Below are 19,248 nucleotides of genomic sequence, written 5' to 3'. Positions count from 1 at the left end.
TATGCCATATTATGTTTTGAACCAGCAATTCCATTATCTATCCTAGAAAAATATGCTTACATATGTGAAAAGATGCAAGTATAATGATATTCTTTACAGTATTGTCTGCAATATTGCACAACTGGAAATAACCTAAATAACCTTCAACCAAGAAAGGATTAAATCAATAATGCAATATCTATACACTGAGACACAAAGCAGTTGTTAAACAGAATATAGCAGACCTTTATGCTGACATTAAAAAATGACCATGAATATTCTTCCACTGAAATATTAATTGCAGAACAATATATCTAACATTGTATGTATAAAATCAGAAAAACAAAAGGTAAAAATAAGACCCCTCCGGCATACAGACACACAAGTATTCTATGTGCTATTCCATTTCTATCACAGCTTTAGACACTTTGAAAAGATATTACAGGTAAGGGAAAAAATACAGAATTTAAATATGCCAAGCACATTTTTGTGATGGTCCAAAACAATTACCAAAATTCTAAGGCCTTCATTTTCTAATGATGAACTCAATTCATGAATTTGTTTCAATAATGATACCAAAATGTAACATATATGAGCCTAAATGGAAAGACAAAATCTGAAATAATACATCATTACAAGAAAGTCTTGCTGATAAAATAACCCAAGTGATATTTTAGTAATGTAAACGTTTGGGACTGACCAGCTATGCATGGATATTGGTTGTTTATTTACTTGAAAGAAAATAATAAATATCTCACATAGTACCTAACAGTATCCTGCATATACAGAGAGCTTAGTACATAAATAGGAAAAAGCAATGTAAGAAACAAATTGTGTAAAACAGAAACTCAAACTGAATCATGTGATAACAGGCACATGCTTTGGGGCTTTCAAATCAGTTACCAAATTAGAGATGGGGGTGAGTGAATGAGAATTTTTCAATTTGGTTTATGAAGGAAAGCAGAAAGCTAACAAATAGAGGTAAATACTATCCTTAAAGCAAACATAAAAAATATACTCACATATAATATGGGATGAATTAAAATCAAAATTTATTCTTAAAGTTTCACTCTCAGCAGAACTGGATAGTATCACTGCTGACTTTTAAAAACTGGCAATAAAACTGACACTGACTTGAGATGAAGGGATGAGAAATGAAGAAAATATCACTACAGAACATAAAATAGCAGAAATAATAAGACAGCTATCATAAAGCCAGCATCAGTTCAGAAGTCAGGAACATGGAACAAACAGGCCAAAGCTCTGTGCTTTGTGAACCTTCCCCCTTTATTGGGGAATGGCATTTTCTGACACATAATTACTCCCACAGAGGAAATGCTTTTCCAGAACCTCTTCTTCAAAATTACAAAGAGCTGAGAATTACACAGTAAATTTTTGGCAGTTAACTTGGAGAGACTGTTGCTTGGAGCTGCTGCACCCAAACACTGAGTTTCCCAGCAAACAGGGCCTGCTGCAGCCCATACACTCATCTCTGTGGAGGCCCCACCGAGAGACCCACATGCTCTGCAGCTCAGTGCCAACACCCCTTCAATACTCCAAAGGTTCACTTGCAACTCTGCATAAACTGCCAGTTTCTCTTGGCTCCAGAGACAGCTTCACCTGCAGGGTTTCATTTTTCTGTTTGACACCTTAATGTTGATTTTCCTACGCACTACAAAAGGGCCCTCTCCAGTGCTGCTCACACAATTACACAATCACTCTATTGTAACTCAGAAGAGGATTAATGATTGAGTTTTATTTGATTATAGTCTTGATTAATCCTGACTTTGTTTAATTTGTGACCTTTGCTGGAATCCCAGGGGCTGGGAATTAGAAAATGCACACTGCACCACTGTACTCTGAAGAGTTGGAGCTTGCCAATTTATTTCATGCCTCATTAGCCACAAAAGCTATAAAATTTTAGTCCAAAAACAGTTCCACATTTTTTCAGAGTACGGGTACAAAATTTTGTATGAGCTTTTCATTTTGATTTAAATACAGCAAGCCAATAATTAAGTCTACCCTAGTTATACCCATAGGGTTCTAATTCCAGCTGGCAGGTATCTCAGCAAAATACCAAACCCCAGGCAAGTCATATCATGATGCAGCTGCCCTGATTTCCCAAGGCTTAGAATTGGTTTTTGTGAAGGGCAGAAAAAATAAAATCTGCTTTTAAAAAATCCTCCCAAATTACAATATTCCTTGATAAATAAATCTTAAAAGATACCACATCATGGAAATTTTAGTTCTAACTTGAAAGCTCATATATACTTATTTGCTATTTGAGAATAGTTTTTGTAATTTTTTAGTTATTTACTATTTCAGAATTAGGTCTTTTGAAACATTTTTATAAATAATTTACAATATACACATGCTATATAAAATATTTACCTTTTAGAGTTCCCAGAATCAGCAAATTATTTATGAGAAACTATAGAAGAAGCCCTTTTATGTGACACTCAAAAGTCTGCTAGCTGATTAACGAAAACATTTCTTAAAGAACAAAAAAAGTATATGGAGAAGTGTCTTGCTGCTTTGAAGCTGCTTTGCTGGTTTTTCATGTAGACGAGATCCAAAGATCACCATATAATCTGATGACTTAGGCTCAGTATTGTCTTTTTCACATCCTTTTCAGTTCTGGTTTTGTGAAAGTGGGGCTAGCCAGTATGTAGACATTTGAAATCCAGTGCCAATTTCAAACTTTAAGAAAAAGTCTTCCGATATTCAGTAACTGTCATCTAATTTAACAGCAGTAATTTTTTTGGATTTTTTAAAAATTATACTTTAAGTTCTGGGATACACGTGCAGAACGTGCAGGTTTGTTACATAGACACGTGCTATGGTGGTTTGCTGCACCCATCAACCCATCATCTACATTAGGTATTTCTCCTAATGCTCTCCCTCCCCTAGCCCCTGATCCCCAGACAGGCCCCAGTGTGTGATGTTCTCCTCCTTGTGTCCATGTGTTCTCATTGTTCAACTCCCACTTATGAGTGAGAGCATGTGGTGCTTGGTTTTCTGTTCCTGTGTTAGTTTGTTGAGAATGATGGCTTCCAGCTTCATCCATGTCCTTGCAAAAGACATGAACTCATCCTTTTTTATGACTGCACAGTATTCCATAGTGTGTATGTGCCACGTTTTCTTTCTTTTTTTTTTTTTTTCATTTTTGAGACAGAGTTTCTCTCTTGTTGCCCAGGCTAGAGTACAATGGCATGATCTCAGCTCACTGCAACCTCTGCCTCCTGGATTCAAGTGATTCTCCTGTCTCAGCCTCCTGAGTAGCTGGGATTACAGGTGTCCGCCAGTATGCCCGGATAATTTTTGGTATTTTTAGTAGAAACGGGGTTTCACCATGTTGGCCAAGCTGGTCTCGAACTCCTGACCTGAGGTGATCCACCCGCCTTGGCCTCCCAAAGTGCTGGAATTACAGGCGTGAGCCACCATGCCTGGCCATGTGTCACATTTTCTTTATCCAGTCTACCACTGATGGGCATTTGGTTTGGTTCCAAGTCTTTGCTATTGTGAACAGTGCCTCAATAAACATATGTGTGCATGTGTCTTTATAGCAGAATGATTTATAATCCTTTGGGTATATACCCAGTAATGGGATTGCTGGGTCAAATGGGATTGCTGGGTCAAATGGTATTTCTGGTTCTAGATCCTTGAGGAATCGCCACGCTGTCTTCCACAATGATTGAACTAATTTACACTCCCACCAACAGTGTAAAAGCGTTCCTATTTCTCCAAATCCTCTCCTGCATCAACAACAGCAATTTTTAAATGACTTACCTGCATCCTTTTTCCAAAACATTTTGCTTTATTTCACAGAGATATTTTTTCATATAAGTATGTCATTGGTTTCTTATAATAAAAAAAAAAAATTAAAACGTCAAGAATAGCTAGAATAAACAACTTTTCAGCAATAATACAACTCAACAGGTTAACGAGCCATGCCTGGTATATTTGACAGTAATCTAGAAGCTTTTCCAGCATGCTCTGGGCAAAAATTGGCATGGTTAATAGAGAAAAGAAAGTCTCAACCTGGCAAGTAGTTATGAGTTAAGTGGAAGGTGGTTTAAAAAGCTCCTCATATATTTAATAGTGTTCACTGCTCAGTTAGCCTAAAAGTGCCCATTAGCTATAAAAAGATGTTTACTGGCCAGGTGCGGACGCTCAAGCCTGTAAACCCAGCACTTTGGGAGGCCAAGGCGGGCAGATCATGAGGTTAGGAGATTGAGATCATCCTGGCTAATACAGTGAAACCCCGTTTCTACTAAAAATATAAAAAATTAGCCGGGCGAGGTGGCGGCGCCTGTAGTCCCAGCTGCTGGGGAGGCTGAGGCAGGGGAATGGTGTGAACCCGGGAGGCGGAGCTTGCAGTGAGCTGAGATCGCACCACTGCACTCCAGCCTGGGCGACAGAGTAAGACTCCGTCTCAAAAAAAAAAAAGTTTACCATTTCAAACTGCAAATTTACGTTTCTAGAAATGATATTATTGTTATCAGTTTTGTAAAGTGATGAAACACCCATGATTCACTTCACTGTCTTTCTATGAACTCAATTAGACCAACTGTCCCACCTTGTCTCTTCTTTCCTCTCTCTCTCTCTCTCTCTGGCTTTCTCTCTCTCTAATGTGCCATTCAGAAATAAAACTAGTAAAAAAATAAGTCTGAGAATAAATTTGGGAAGAGGCATAACTACATGTTTTAAAATACTGTAGATCCACCCATCTTGGCCTCCCAAAGTGTGGATCACCTGAGGTCAGGAGTTCGAGATCAGCCTGGCCAACATGGTGAAACCTTGTCTCTACTAAAAATACAAAAATTAGCTGGGTGTGGTGGGTGCCTGTAATCCCACCTACTTGGGAGGCTGAGGCAGGAGAATGGCTTGAACCTGGGAGGTGGAGGTTGCAGTGAGCCAAGATCATACCATTGCGCTCCAGCCTGGGCAACAGAGCAAGGTTTCATCTCAACAAAACAAAACAACTGTAGAAAACTTCTGAATATGGGCTGAGCACAGTGGCTCACTTCTATAATCCCAGCACTTTGGAAGGCTGAGGTGGTTGGATCACCTGAGGTCAGGAGTTCAAGATCAGCCTGGACAACATGGTGAAACCCCACCTATACTAAAAATACAATTAGCCAAATGTAGTGGTGCACACCTGTAGTCCCAGCTATTTGGCAGGCTGAGGAAGAACTGCTTGAATCTGGGAGGCGGAGGTTGCAGTGAGCAGAGAGAGTGAGACTCCGTCTCAATAAATAAATAAACAAATAAAAAAGAAAGAAAATTTACTGACTAAAATCCAATGAAGACAGAAGACAGAAGCACAAGTCTTTATGGCATTAGACCATTAGGCAAGTTTCATTTGGAAATACTTCATTGACATAGTTAGAAAACTACTTCTCAAAGTTGGGAGAAGAGTTAGGAAGACTGGTTGTAGTAAAGATATGGCCCAGAGGTAAAACAGACAAGACCAAAATGGACAGACAGATTGAAACAAAAATAAAGATATGAACAAAAAAATTATTTTCATTTTTAAAAGACTGCCATTATCTTCCTAATACAATATAAAAGGAAAACATATTAAATGTTCATGGCTTAGATTTTCTAAAAGAAAAAAGCTTTGTCAGTCAATTACATATTTACTTCTTAGAAAGCTTCAGGAAAGAAGGAAACCCTGCAGGAAAGAAAAAAACTGGCTGGAGTTAAAAATACCTTATGTCAATTTACCAGGGTCAATCATTGTGTGCTTGTCAAAAATTTAGGTAGGAAAGTTCCTCAAAGTAGAATTGCAGGGCCAAAAGTTTTTGCGCATTGTTTAAAACCTTTGATAAATACACCTCGTTGCCCTGGTTTACTACTTCAGACTATCTTTACACTAAAGTACTTGTTTCTTTATATTCTTGAATTGCCACTGGGTATTACATCTCTGCTACTATGTTACATTTTTAGAAAGGGACTTTTAATTTAAATTTAATCTTCTTTTGTCATAAGTGAGGCTTAATATTTTCTTATAGTTTTATTGGTCATCTGCATGTAAAGTTTTGCGAATTGCTTGATTATATTCTTTGCCTACTCGTCTATTATGATCAATGTTCTCATGTCATGGATGGAGAAACAGAGGCCTAGACAGGATAAGTATTTTTCTTAAGGCTCTACAGTAAATGAATCACCTCTATGGAGTTATTAAGCAAAACCTTCTCATCTTTCTAATACAACAGGAAACCCTGATGAAGTAGACTGGATATGGGTTAGCATGTCAGCAACATACCCTCCAGCCCATTACCACTGCCACACACAAACAAGAAAAAAACGATTTTATTTATTACTATTATTTTTTTGTACAGAGTCTTACTCTGTTGCCCAGGCTGGAGTGCTATGGTGTGATACGGGCTCACTGCAAACTCCGCCTTCCAGGTTCAAGCAATTCTCCTGCCTCAGCTTCCCAAGTAGCTTGGATTACAGGCGCCTACCACCATGCCCGGCTAATTTTTGTATTATAGTAGAGACAGGGTTTCACCATGTTGGCCAGGCTGGTCTCGAACTCCTGACCTCAGGGGATCCGCCCTGCTTGGCCTCCCAAAGTGTTGGGATTACAGGCATGAGCCACCGTACCTCAAAAATATAATTTTAGAATAAAAAAATAATTTTAGAATATGAAAATATTTTTAGAATATTTATATTCTAAAAAATAATTTTAGAATATTTATATTAAAAATACATACATTTTGACTCTTACTATCGTCATATATGTTGGTCATGACAAAATTGAGGGGGTAACCTTTTTTTCTCTAATGGGGTGCATTTACTTTTGACCAATATCTGTGGTTTTGTTTACAGATTCCCACGGGAAATTCATTTGTGTGAATCTTATTACAAGAAGGTAAGTTTAGCCGATGTCTTTTTAGATGGAACTAGCGCGTGACTGAGCTGGAAAGCACAGTACAGAGTAGAAGCCCAGGTGAGTGGCCTTTTGTCCTTTTCTGTTCTCTGTCACCGGACACTCAGCATGGTGGGTGCTGCTTCACCTGCTGCTGCATTTGCTGAACTGTTATCCTGCCTCTTGCTCTCCCATCTCAGGTCGATACGGCATATACAAGGAGAATGGGGGCACGTGAAGCTGCACTTTTTCTAAAGAAGTCTGGCCTCTTGGACATTATCCTCAGGAAGGTAATTTCTCTTCTGTGGCCACCCTCACAGCTCTGCCTGGCAGGTCAGAGCCAGCCTGTGCAGACCCTTTTCCACGGGGCCAGGCTGCCTGGGGAGTGGCCTGGTCACGGCAGACCTCTCAGGCTGTAACTGTTGGATCGGAATGCCCAGGTGGCCGCTCCCGCCACTACTTAGGTAGCAGACAAGAGACCTGAGTACTTTTGGGGTTTTGATAGCTTGTAGACTTTTGTTGGGGAAATAAGGGTGTCATAAACACCACTGGCTTGGGAGCTGAGTCCTCTGGGCCCTTCCACCGACTGGCTGTGCGCCCCTGGGCAGATCATTCACCTGCTCTAAATTGGCCTCTTCATCTGCAGTGCAACCTGGGTCACTCCTGCCCCACAAGGCCCTTGGTTTGCAAGGCTGGTGGTGTGGTGGTGGTGGCTCTCATTTTTCTTAACACACGGGCAAAGATCAGCAGTCATGCTTATGATCATTTTTGTGTTTCTGCAGATAGGGGACTTGGCCGACCTGGAAGGTAAAGGGTTCTTGGACAAACAGGTACATACACGTGTACACAGAGCAAGCGGAGGGGTGGGGCAGAGCCCCCAGGCTGGGTGGCCTCTGTGCCTCCTTCCACGTTCCTCCGCTGTCAGGTCTTATTAGGCAGGAGCACAGCTATCAAACTTAGCACAGGAAGGGTTTTATTTTAAAATAAAAGTCTTTTAAACACTCACAGTCATCTTTCATAGCTAGCGCATCTTTTAACATGTTGTAACCTTACGTGGGATTAAAGTGTTGTCTAGACTCTGTTTTGAAATAATCTTAGTCTCCTGTGGAAGTTGCATAGATGACTGGAGGGTTCCTGTGTATCTTTCACCAGCTCTTCCTAGTGATGGCGTCTTAAATAACAGCAGCACAGTGACCAGAGACAGAAAGTAGACATCAGTGGAACACTAAAGGCCTTAGTCTGAGTTGACGAGCTGTGATAATAATTTTAGAATATTTATATTCTAAAAAATAATATTTATATTCTAAAAAATAATTTTAGAATATTTAATACTTCCAGAGAAATACTTCCAGAAAAATACTGAAACGTCATGGGATAAATCAAAAGGTTTTTGGTCTTTACACGTATATTTTTCAATTTTTTGAACAATTTGATTTACATATGGGAGGTGATTAGCCTCTTTTCAGTGGTTGGTTAGTGCCTCTAAAGGTCTGGTTCTAGTCCTGTGAGTCTGTCTAGGATAGACAGAATTAAAGCAATATATGGAGTTATAATGTGTTTCTGAACGGGAAAGCTGAGGTAGTCACTGCTCCTTCTCTGTTTAATATCTACCTACTCTTCACCATCCTTTGCTCGCGGGATCTGGGTTTTGCACTGGATATACTCACTGCCCAACTAAAACTGATATTCCAGGCTCCTGTGCAGCTTGCTGTGTACACTGGGTGGGCATGCTACAAAGTTCTGGCCAGCAAGAAGAGGAAATCTAGGCGGCGGGTCTTTGATATGGTTATTGTTGTTTAACCAGCTGGCACGTCCCTTTTTCCCTGTCTTTCTTCACATTCAGGAATATGTATGAAAGGCTTCTGTATGCCACCATTTTGCAAGCATGAGGAAGAAGGCCATATACTAAGGATAGTGGAAAAGAAAGATAGAGCCCAGGACCATTTGGGATCGTGGAGCCACTGCAGCAGCCCCAAACTGCCTATTAACAGAATAAACCTTTATTCTATTACTATTTTCTTATGCTTTTATTGCAATAGGAGCATCTTTTGGATTTTCATTAAAAATGAACTAAGACGGTCATAAGTGATACTGCTGTCACCTGTCAAAAGTCATAACTGAGCGTTAAGAAGACTGGCTGCCAGGAATAACATGATAAATGTTACAGTGAAAGCGGCTGCAGTAGAAACAGAAGGGGACTTTAAAAGTAAAAGTTTTAAAAACAAGCTCAACTCATGAAAGAACTGACCAACTCATAAATATAGTGGATGACTCAAGCCTAAAAATGAATGTAATTTAACAGAAGCAATTATCTTGGAAGTGAGGTAAGAATCAACCAAAGTCAATATATTAAATGCTTATATATTAAAACAACTGCTTTGGCTGGGTGTGGTGGCTCACGCCTGTAATCCCAGCACTATGGGAGGGCAAGGTGGGCAGAACACTTGAGGTCAGGAGTTCGAGACCAGCCTGACCAACATGGTGAAACCCATTTCTACTAAAAATACACAAATTAGCCAGGCGTGGTGGTGGGCGCCTGTAATCCCAGCTACTCGGGAGGCTGAGGCATGAGAATCGCTCGAACCCGGGAGGTGGTTGCAGTGAGCCAAAATCCCGCCACTGCACTCCAGCCTGGGTGACAGAGTAAGACTGTCTCAAAAAAAAAAAAAAAATTGCTTTACTTCTTTGAGAAACAACACAATGTCAAGGATCAGTGGGTTAGGAGGACACAAGCAAACAGACTGACTCTGGCAACTGATTTTCTTTGAGGCCTTTGCTGCTGAAAGCTAGAGGTCAAGCTCAAGGTACTGAAGGGGCAGGTCAGCAGCACTAACTTCAAAACAAAAAGTCCATATGGGGTATGTGACGATACCACTGATTACAGAGAGATGGCAGGAACCCCACATCTTCCTGTAACGGTTGATGAAAAAACAGAAATAGTAGCTACAAGCAGCAGAAAATGGGTTTCTAGGAGAAGAAATTACGCTATCCAACCCCTGCACTGAGATGCAAAAGACAAAATGATGTTCTTGAGGAAAAATGGGGATACAGTTTTCAAATAATAAACTATATATTGGGTAGCATAAGAAATAACTAGTTTAATTTTACATAGTGGAAATTCAATCATATAAAGCCAATGGGAAAGTTTTTATATTACTCAAATTTTATCAAATTTCATATTATCCAGCTGGTGAAAAGACTTACTTTCAGCCATGTATCTCCATAGAAAAAAAGACAAAGCATGGCTACTTCAAGTAAAATAGCCAGAAAAGTAACTGATAACTCTATGAGTAAAGCAACTGCATCTTTTTCAGGAAACAACAGAATAGCGCTTGCAAATTTTATGCCAACTAGATAGGTACCATTTCTAAGAATTTCTGGTCTAAAATAAGTTGTTAGTTGCCTGATACACGAGAAAAACTATTACCACTTCCCATACATGAAAAAAAAGACTGTTTCAGATGCTCACAGGAAAAAAAGGTCCCCATTAATAGGACAACTATGTATTTAGAAGTGACAATAAAAACTAGGTTAATAAATTATTTTCCCATAAATAACAAAGATCAAAGGCATATCTCTCTTGCTATCTTAGGTAAATAAAATCTTTCTTACTAATCAACTAAGGCTGATCTCATACCTCTAATCAACTAAGGCTGATCTCATACCTCTAACACTACTGAAGTTTGACAAAAACAAACATTAATAAATTTAATGCTGTATCAATAGAACAGGGGAGAGAAGTCAGTGGTCAATTTTTCATGCAAAGTAGTTTTATCTGTTTTACGGCTTTTACAAATTCTAGGATGCCTGAGCCAGTGCAATTAAGTGACACAGGCAGAATTCAAACCCTAGTACATCTGTTTTTAAAGTTCATGCCAGAAAGGATAGCTCACTGCTAAAAGTTACGAAACACGAACTTGATTATGGGCCTCCTGTATCCCTATAAAATGTTCCCTTTGTTAAGGTGACATTCTCATTCTTCACATTTCTGTGCCTGTGTTTCCTGTTTCCCTCCCTTGTGAGTGACATCACTGGCAGATTTTGAAGAAAGAGGTGAACACACTCAGTTTGGCCCCTTCTGCTCTCCTCTCTTCAGACCTGGCCGCCTACGCAGAAGGTCCACCCCGTTCTACTCTCTGCCACGCAGTAAGAAGCCGGCAGTTACTCAGCTGTGCTGGTGGGCAGACCTGTCTACTTCAGGAGGGATATACTAGCGAAGATACTTGGGCGCAAATATAAAGTCATGTTTTCTAATCAGCTTTGTCAGTAATAATGATAGTATTTTCATCTCCCTCATTTGGACTCCCCTGTTGACTACTCAACTGGATCCAGATTCAAGAGGATAAATACGGAAAACCTTTGGCAAGGGATCCACAATCTATCTGCCCACGAGTAGAAATTCAGAAAAGTCTTCTGACTGCATGTGGCACCCTTTAAAGCACAGAACTCTTGCATCTCTCTAATTTCCCAAATGTTTTGGCCTCTGATTATTCACTGAGAGTCTAGTGATAAAGCAGTAACTACTGATCAAGAACTGTTTAAATGGCCAGGTGCGGTGGCTCCTGCCTGTAATCTCAGCACTTTGGGAGGCCAAGGCAGGCAGATCACCTGAGGTTAGGAGTTCGAGACTAGCCCGGCCAACACGGTAAAACCCCATCTCTACTAAAAATACAAAAAAATTAGCTGGGCCTGGTGGCGCGCACCTGTATTCCCAGCTACTTGGAAGGCTGACGAAGAGGCAGAGGTTGCAGTGAGCCGAGATCGTCCCACTACACTCCAGTCTGGGAGATAAGAGCCAAACTCTTCCTCAAAAAACAAAAAAAACAAAAAAAACCCAAAAAAACTGTTTAAAGTGTTTTGTATGTATTAACTTCCTTAAAATCCCCTCAGCACTAACATGGTGAAACCCTGTCTTTACTAAAAACACAAAAAATTAGCCAGGCATGGGGGCGGATGCCTGTAGTCCCAGCTACTGGGGAGGCTGAGGCAGGAGAATGGCGTGAACCCGGACGTCAGAGCTTGCAGTGAGCTGAGATTGCGCCACTGCACTCCAGCCTGGGTGACAGAGCGAGACTCTGCCTCAAAAAAAAAAAAAAAAAAAAAAAAAAAATCCCCTCAGCACTAGGTACTATTACAAATTCCCATTCTATAGATGAGGAAACTGAGTGACTGAGAGGTTAAATATCTTGCTTAGAGTCACATAGATAGGAAACGGTGAAGGCCATTTTAAAGTCAAGTCAGGCCCTCGAGTCTGTGACCTTAACTACTTTTCGTCAGTTCAGTAGGTCTTAAGGGGACATTAAAAAAAAAAAAAAAAAAAAAAGAAAGAAAGAAAGAAAAAAAACATCAGAATGCACATAATAAGAATATTGTTTTGTTAAATACTTATTTCATTATGTGTGTGTCTGTTAGAGTGAGAGTGAGAGACAAAAAGGGAGAGAGAAGGGGGAAGGTGCAGAATACTTTTCTTATTGGGGTCAGAGTAAAAAAAATAGGCCATTCTCTCTACAGGTGGGTGAAGAAATTCATAATCGTTCTGATAACAACCTAGTATATGATTTACTCACTTCCCCTATAGTGTGACATACGAATAATTATCCCTAAACTAAGATGCCATCAATACCTATTATTAGATAACCTTACTATCTACAATACCACCACAGTTCCCAAGCTGTGCACTGCAGCACCTCAGGGAACTCACAGGGGTGCTGCAGAGTCTTTTGAATTTTGAGAAACACAGTGCTGTCAGACAGTGTGCACATCACTAGCTTGTGGTATTTCACAGTTTAATACGACATCATGCAAAATTATTGTTCATGATATTCCATCTCTTCGAAATTGAGTTTTGGATGGTTGCTGTGTATCTTAGTCTATTCAAGCTGCTGTAACAAAATATCATAAACGAGGTAGCTTATAAACAACAAAAAATTACTTCTCACAGTTCCAGAGGCTGGAAAGTCTAAAATCAAAGTGCTGTAAGGTTCAGTATCTGGTGACAGTCCACTTTCTGGTTCACAGATGGCATCTGCTCACAGCTTTTCTCACACAGTGGAAGGGGCAAATGAGTTCTCTGGGGTCTCTCTTACAAGGACACTAATCCCATTCATAAGAACTCCGGCTTCAAGACCTAATCACTCCCAAAGGCTCCACATCTCCTCATATCACCACCTTGGGGGTTAGAATTTCCACATACGAATTCTGGGGGGACATAACCATTCAGACCACAGCACTGTGACTAAAAGCACAACACAGTTCTGCACAGAAATTAGTATGGAACAAGAAATGAAGTTGGCAGTGGCCAATCTGATTCCAAGGTTTAAAAAACTGTGCCATGCCCAACAAGTACACATTTGATTAGTAAGTAGTAAGAAATTAAAACATTTTCTTTCAATTTATTATTACTAATATGTCTATTATTTCTTGACATGATTACAAACTGTTGGAACATAACAAACTATTAGGGACTGTTAAATATTTATTTTGGCCTAAAAGTCACGAAAAATTTAGTGATTGTGCTAGAACCAAGTAATGTTGGGAACCTCTATCCTACTGCAAAGACACTGACTTCCTTTCAGAAAGCTGTAAGATGTCTACCATTCAAGTTTGAAGAATTTTCAAGTATTCTTTCAATTTATGCATGCAGAACAACATAAACTGCTTTAGTTTTTTGACATGTCCTCATTTTAATATAACTGAATAAAAGCATTTTTTTTCTTTATCTCAGGTCTTTATTTGCTGCTAATCTGTTGCAATACTCTGGGATTCAAGGGAAATTTGCCTGTGGAGTAATTGCTACCATTCATGCAAATAATAATAATAACAATAATAACAGCTGAAGAAGAAACAGAAACTCAACTACAAAAACATTACTATTTGGCAGCTACTGATTCTCATCTTACCTCTATCCCTGTCAGGGGTTAGGACACTGCCCTATCTTAAGAGCAACACTGCTATTTTTAAAATAATAAAGTAATGTCTTATATGCACAATGACCATTCACACAAATGTGACCTTTGAGGTTTATCTCCTGATAGTCTGAACTACGTTGTCAGTATTCAGATGGGATTTACAATGAATCAAAGCTACTACTGTTCACACTACATTACGTCTACAATAGAGTGCAATGAGATACCATAATATTCTCATTTGGTACTTTTTATTAGCCTGCACTTCAGTTCAGTTCACTTCTAGTCAATGAAATACACAGTACTTTTTAGGTTGAAAGCCTCTATTTATAATACTGCTTTAAGAAACTTAGATGGAGGAGGAATACCACAGAGGACATCGATCCTCTGACCTAAAAAGCAAGTTAAAAATGCTCAATTTTAAATAAAAAAATGTTGGGTAACGTAAATCATCAACCTACCTAAACAGTGACTGGTGACTAACTAAAGGGGCGCTCTGGTATTAGTTTAAAATAAAAACCAAACACAGCTCTGGAACCGTCTCATGCTTTGAGAGTGAAAACAAGACAATTTTTAGCAGGATGCAGAAAAGAAGCACCCACAGCTGAAAGTAGGAGGCGAGAAGCAGCCACAACAAAGAAACTCCTTCAAACCAATGACATCCAAGTTAACTGTGCAGAAAAGTCACTTCACTCAAATTCAATGTGCAACTTCTATTTAATCCCAACTACTAATAAACAACGAACACCTCACCTAACATGTTTACGGGGCCTGTGGACTCATCACTCATACAACACCGCAAAGCGGGCGGCAGGGAGTCGAAAAGAAAGAAAATTCAAGCCAGCTCAACCCAGGGTCAAACCGCAAAGAACTTATTTTACGCAATATTTACTAAACTCAATTATTCTTTTACTGATTGGTCCACAATTAAATGAGCTGATGAGCTATATTCAGGAAAAAACCAAAGTTGATTTATCTTTCCCTTTAAGACAATCAATCCACAGAAACTGACAGCAGCTGAGTTTTAGTAAAACCGCTATCTTCCTAGTAATCGAAGAGACGAGGCACAAATGAACACTGGTGTGTCATCATCAGTCTCCAGGGCCTCACTTGCCCCGGAGCCCGTCAGCACTTCCCAGAATGCCAGCAGGGAAGAAGAGGGCACGTGCCCACAGTATCTCCATATGAAACCCCCCAACTACAACCATGCCAAAGTTCACCTATTGTTTGCCTGTGATGTAGCCATAAAAGTTTATATACATAAACTTTGCAATTATTTGGGTACTTTCTAACAGATGAAATTACAATAAAATTGAGTAATTAACCCACTGAAATATGTATATGTGTCTGGTCAGAAAACTTTCTGGGCCGGGTGCTGTCTCAAAAAAAAAAAAACCCACAACTTTCTGATTAGGCCCTCTTCTACAACTGGAAATTACTGACAGCTTCACACTATATTATTTCATACAATAGGATTTCATCCCTAGCAAGCAGAGCTGCAGCATCTACGTAATAATGTAACAATTTCACTCATCTCCTGATATCTTAAAGTGAAGCACGGAGGGGTTTAGCTACATGAAGTCTGCCAATAAAATAAAACAACAACAACAAAAATTCAGACCTAGAAATAAAAAGAAATGTTTTCCAATACAGTTTTACATGGAGAGATGGAAATACACAAGCACAGTGTGACTGTCTTATCTCCGCAGGAAATTAGCAACTGAAAGAGGTTTATTCCTCCAATTTCTACTTCAATATTAACGGGTTGAGCAATTGCCTCATGGAACAAGCCCCTTTAATACCACCTGGTCTACTTCCCAGCAGTAAGTTCCACCCCCAAGCCTGTCATGGCTCATTTGAACAGTACAGTATGCTCCCTCTGTAAGTCTGCTCCTAGAGCTTAGAGAATTTAAGATATAATGAGATACGAAGGTGTTTACCATGAGGTAGAATGGAACTCTGAGCCAAAGCAACAGGAGCTGGGTGTCATGAGCAGGCTGAGAACAGAAGGTTTTTTTTTTTCCTTTAAAGTATACTGGAAAAGTAAACTATTCCAGAAGACGCTATAAAGTTTGGGTAAAGGCAGAAGTTTTAAGCAGAAGTAACTCTTACGGAAACTCAAGAGAACAAAATAAGATTCAGAAACAGAAATGAAGAGCAGGAAGTACACCTTTCACCATTGCCTTCTGCTGCCTTTCCACAGAAAACTGTTGTTTAAGAGAGTTGTAATTCATCCCATCTCATAAGCAATGGCAAAAACTTTGCAACAGATACTCTATCTAAAAAGCAACAATCAAATCCATCTGATGGATTTTGAAGACTTCAGGAAGAAAAGAATGATTATAAAAATAACAGCTGACAAAAATTAGGAGAGAAGGAGAAAAAAAAACAACCTAACAGACTGAAAATAGTTTAAATTAGAACCTATACTTGTGATAAATATTGTGAGGAAACCCAACATGTTCCTCCCCTCTTGCTCCAAACACATAAAAATAGTTCTTAAAAAGAAAATAATAATTAGGTATTGAGCTTTAGCCAAACCAGGAGAAGTGCTAATAACAAAGAAAGAATTCAGTTATAGCTGACGAGTTTAAGTGGAAATAGCTTATGGGAGTGGGGCGAGGGAGCAGGAGGTAAAAAACTGGGTTCTAAGCCTTAGTGACAAGATCCCAGGATCGGGGCTCAGGAGGAGCCGGAACTAACCTTTCTGCATAAAGTTAAAGAAAGTCACAAAGGTTGACTACCCCTGTGAAAATAGAGACCTTTAGAAAAACTTCACTTACTAGCCCAATGAAGCAACAAAGACTCTTAGGCTATGGGTAGGAAACGAATTACTCACGAGAACTCACTGATGCATGAGAGACACACAGAATCCCAAGCACAGAAATTCACATAAAAACGGGTCCAGAAAGACTGAACGTACTAAGTCCCCAGAGAGAAACTGGAAGCTGCTCCGAAGGAACAGGACTCCCGAGGAAAGTAGCTCCACGGCAGCAGAGCTACCAAAGCAGAGCTATCAAAGATTACCAACCAGATGAGAAAACAAGTCCTCACCTAAGAAGACTTCACGTTGTAAAAACTAGAAATACTAGAACTGTGTTAAAGGGCCTTTAAATAAGTGTAACAGAGGTTCTCCTAACAGAATGCCAATTATCAGACTCTCCAGATCAACCAGCATTCCTTCTCCCTTCCAGTAAATTGGCTGATACCCAGGCATATTGAAAGATAGCAACTCAGAGACAACTGAAGACTCTTGGCTGCTTAACCAACGTTTTGTGCTTCCAGCTGTTTTTCACGTATCTTTTCTTCGCAGAGTGCCTTAAAGACTATCTCTAAAGCTCAGAGGTAGATGCTGATTAGACTAAGCCAAGAGAGGTAATCCCACTTTCCTTCTTCAGGGACTTGGCATGGGACTCAGTCTGGCCTAACAGATGTTGAGTAAAAGTCTACTGTTGGGGAATGCTGGATATCAGGACTTCCGAGAAACATTTTCAAATATCTAAGAAAGAGACCTAGGAACACGCAAAAGGATGGCATCACTTGACACCAGCCTGAGGACAAAAATCAACAGATAGTTCAATGCCAGTACATCGGGTCAGTGGATAGTTTTTAAAATCTTGACTGTAGTTGTATTTACGCCTCCTGTGCTTTCCTTTTATAGACTACGTTTTCTCACCACAATACAATAATACTGTGAACTCAACAAGAAATACCTCTCTCCCAACTCCCAATTTTATGAAATGAAACCACCACACCCTAGACAGGTTAAAAAGAAACACTCAGAAATCCAGAGGCTTCCTCATACATGGGAAAACAAATATATAGATATATATCAAACCTTGGATATAGCTAATGAATTTTTTTTTTTCTTCCTTAGATGGAGTTTTGTTCTTGTTGCCCAGCCTGGAGTGCAATGGTGTGATCTTGGCTTACGACAACCTCTGCCCTCTGGGTTCAAGCAATTCTCCTGCCTCAGCCTCCTGAGTAGCTGGGATTACAGGCATGTGACACCACACCTGGCTAATTTTGTATTTTTACAAAATTAGAGATAGGGTTTCTCCATGTTGGTCAGGCTGGTCTCGAACTCCCAACCTCAGGTGATCCACCTGCCTTGGCCTCCCAAAGTGCTGGGATTACAGACACGAGCCACTGCGCCTGGCCAATAGAATTCTTTTTTTTGAGACACAGTCTTGCTCTGTCACCCAGGCTGGAGTGCAGTGGCGCGATCTCAGCTCACTGCAAGCTCTGCCTTCTGGGTTCATGCCACTCTCCTGCTTCAGCCTCCCCAGCAGCTGGGACTACAGGCGCCCACCGCCTCACCCGGCTAATTTTTCTGTATTTTTAGTAGAGACAGGGTTTCACCATGTTAGCCAGGATGGTCTCGATCTCCTGACCTCGTGATCCGCCCGCCTCGGCCTCCCAGAGTGCTGGGATTACAAGCATGAGCCACCGTGCCCAGACTTTTTCCTTAATTTTGTAGTTCAGGGTCATATGTGAAGGTTTGTTATATAGGTAAACCTGTGTCACGAAGGCTTGTTGTACAGATTATTTCATTGCCCAGGTATTACGTCTAGTACTCATTAGTCATTTTTCCTGATGCTCTCCCTTCTCCCATCCTCCACCCTCCAACAGACCCCAGAGTCCGCTGTTCTCCTATATGTGTCCACGTGTTGCCACCATTTAGCTCCCACTTGTGAGAACATGTGGTATTTGGTTTTCTGTTCCTGCGTTAGTTTGCTAAGGATAATGACCTCTAGCTCCGTCCATGTTCCTATAAAAGACATGATCTTGTTGGTTTTTATGGCTGCACAATATTCCGTGGTGTACAGACACTACATTTTCTTTATCCAGTCTACCACTGAGGAGCATTTAGGCTGATTCCATGTCTTTGTTATTGAGAACAGTGCTGCAATGAACATAGGTGTACATGTGTCTTGTTTTATTTCAAATAGCTTTTGGGGTGTGTTTTTTTGTTACAAGAATGAGTTATATAGTGGTGAATTCTAAGATTTTAGGGCACCCACCGACTGAGTAGTATATATACATGGTACCTAATATATAGTTTTTTATCCATATCCTCCCTCATCTACCCACTCGGAGTCTCTAAAGTCGATTATGTCACTCTGTATGCCTTTACATACTCATAGCTTAGCTCCCACTTATAAGTGAGAACATAAGGCTTTTGGTTTTTAACTCTTATGTTACTTCACTTAGAATAATGGCCTCCAGCTCCATTCAAGTTGCTGCAAAAAACATTATTTTGTTACTGTTAACGGCTGAGTAGTATTTAATGATGTATATATGACAGAACAATTGATATTCCTTTGGGTATACACCTAGGGATGGGATTGCTGGATCAAATTGCATTTGTTTTCAGGTCTCTGAGGAATCGACACATTGTCTTCCACAACGGTTGAACTAATTTATACTCCCACCGAGAGTGTATAAGAGTTCCTTTTTCTCTGCAACCTCACCAGCATCTGT

General features: G+C 40.0%; 1 protein-coding gene across 15 annotated transcripts in view; it reads right to left on the bottom strand.

Moving 5' to 3' along the window:
• Window positions 1-19,248, bottom strand: part of ERC1 (ELKS/RAB6-interacting/CAST family member 1) — a 534,923-nt gene that overhangs the window by 203,893 nt on the left and 311,782 nt on the right. The window lies entirely within an intron of this gene.

The sequence above is a fragment of the Macaca thibetana genome, chromosome 11 (assembly GCF_024542745.1).
Source record: "Macaca thibetana thibetana isolate TM-01 chromosome 11, ASM2454274v1, whole genome shotgun sequence".
In the NCBI taxonomy this organism is placed as follows: Eukaryota; Metazoa; Chordata; class Mammalia; order Primates; family Cercopithecidae; genus Macaca; species Macaca thibetana.
The sequence above is the reverse complement of the archived record's forward strand: the minus strand, read 5'-3'. Positions and strand labels throughout refer to the sequence as shown.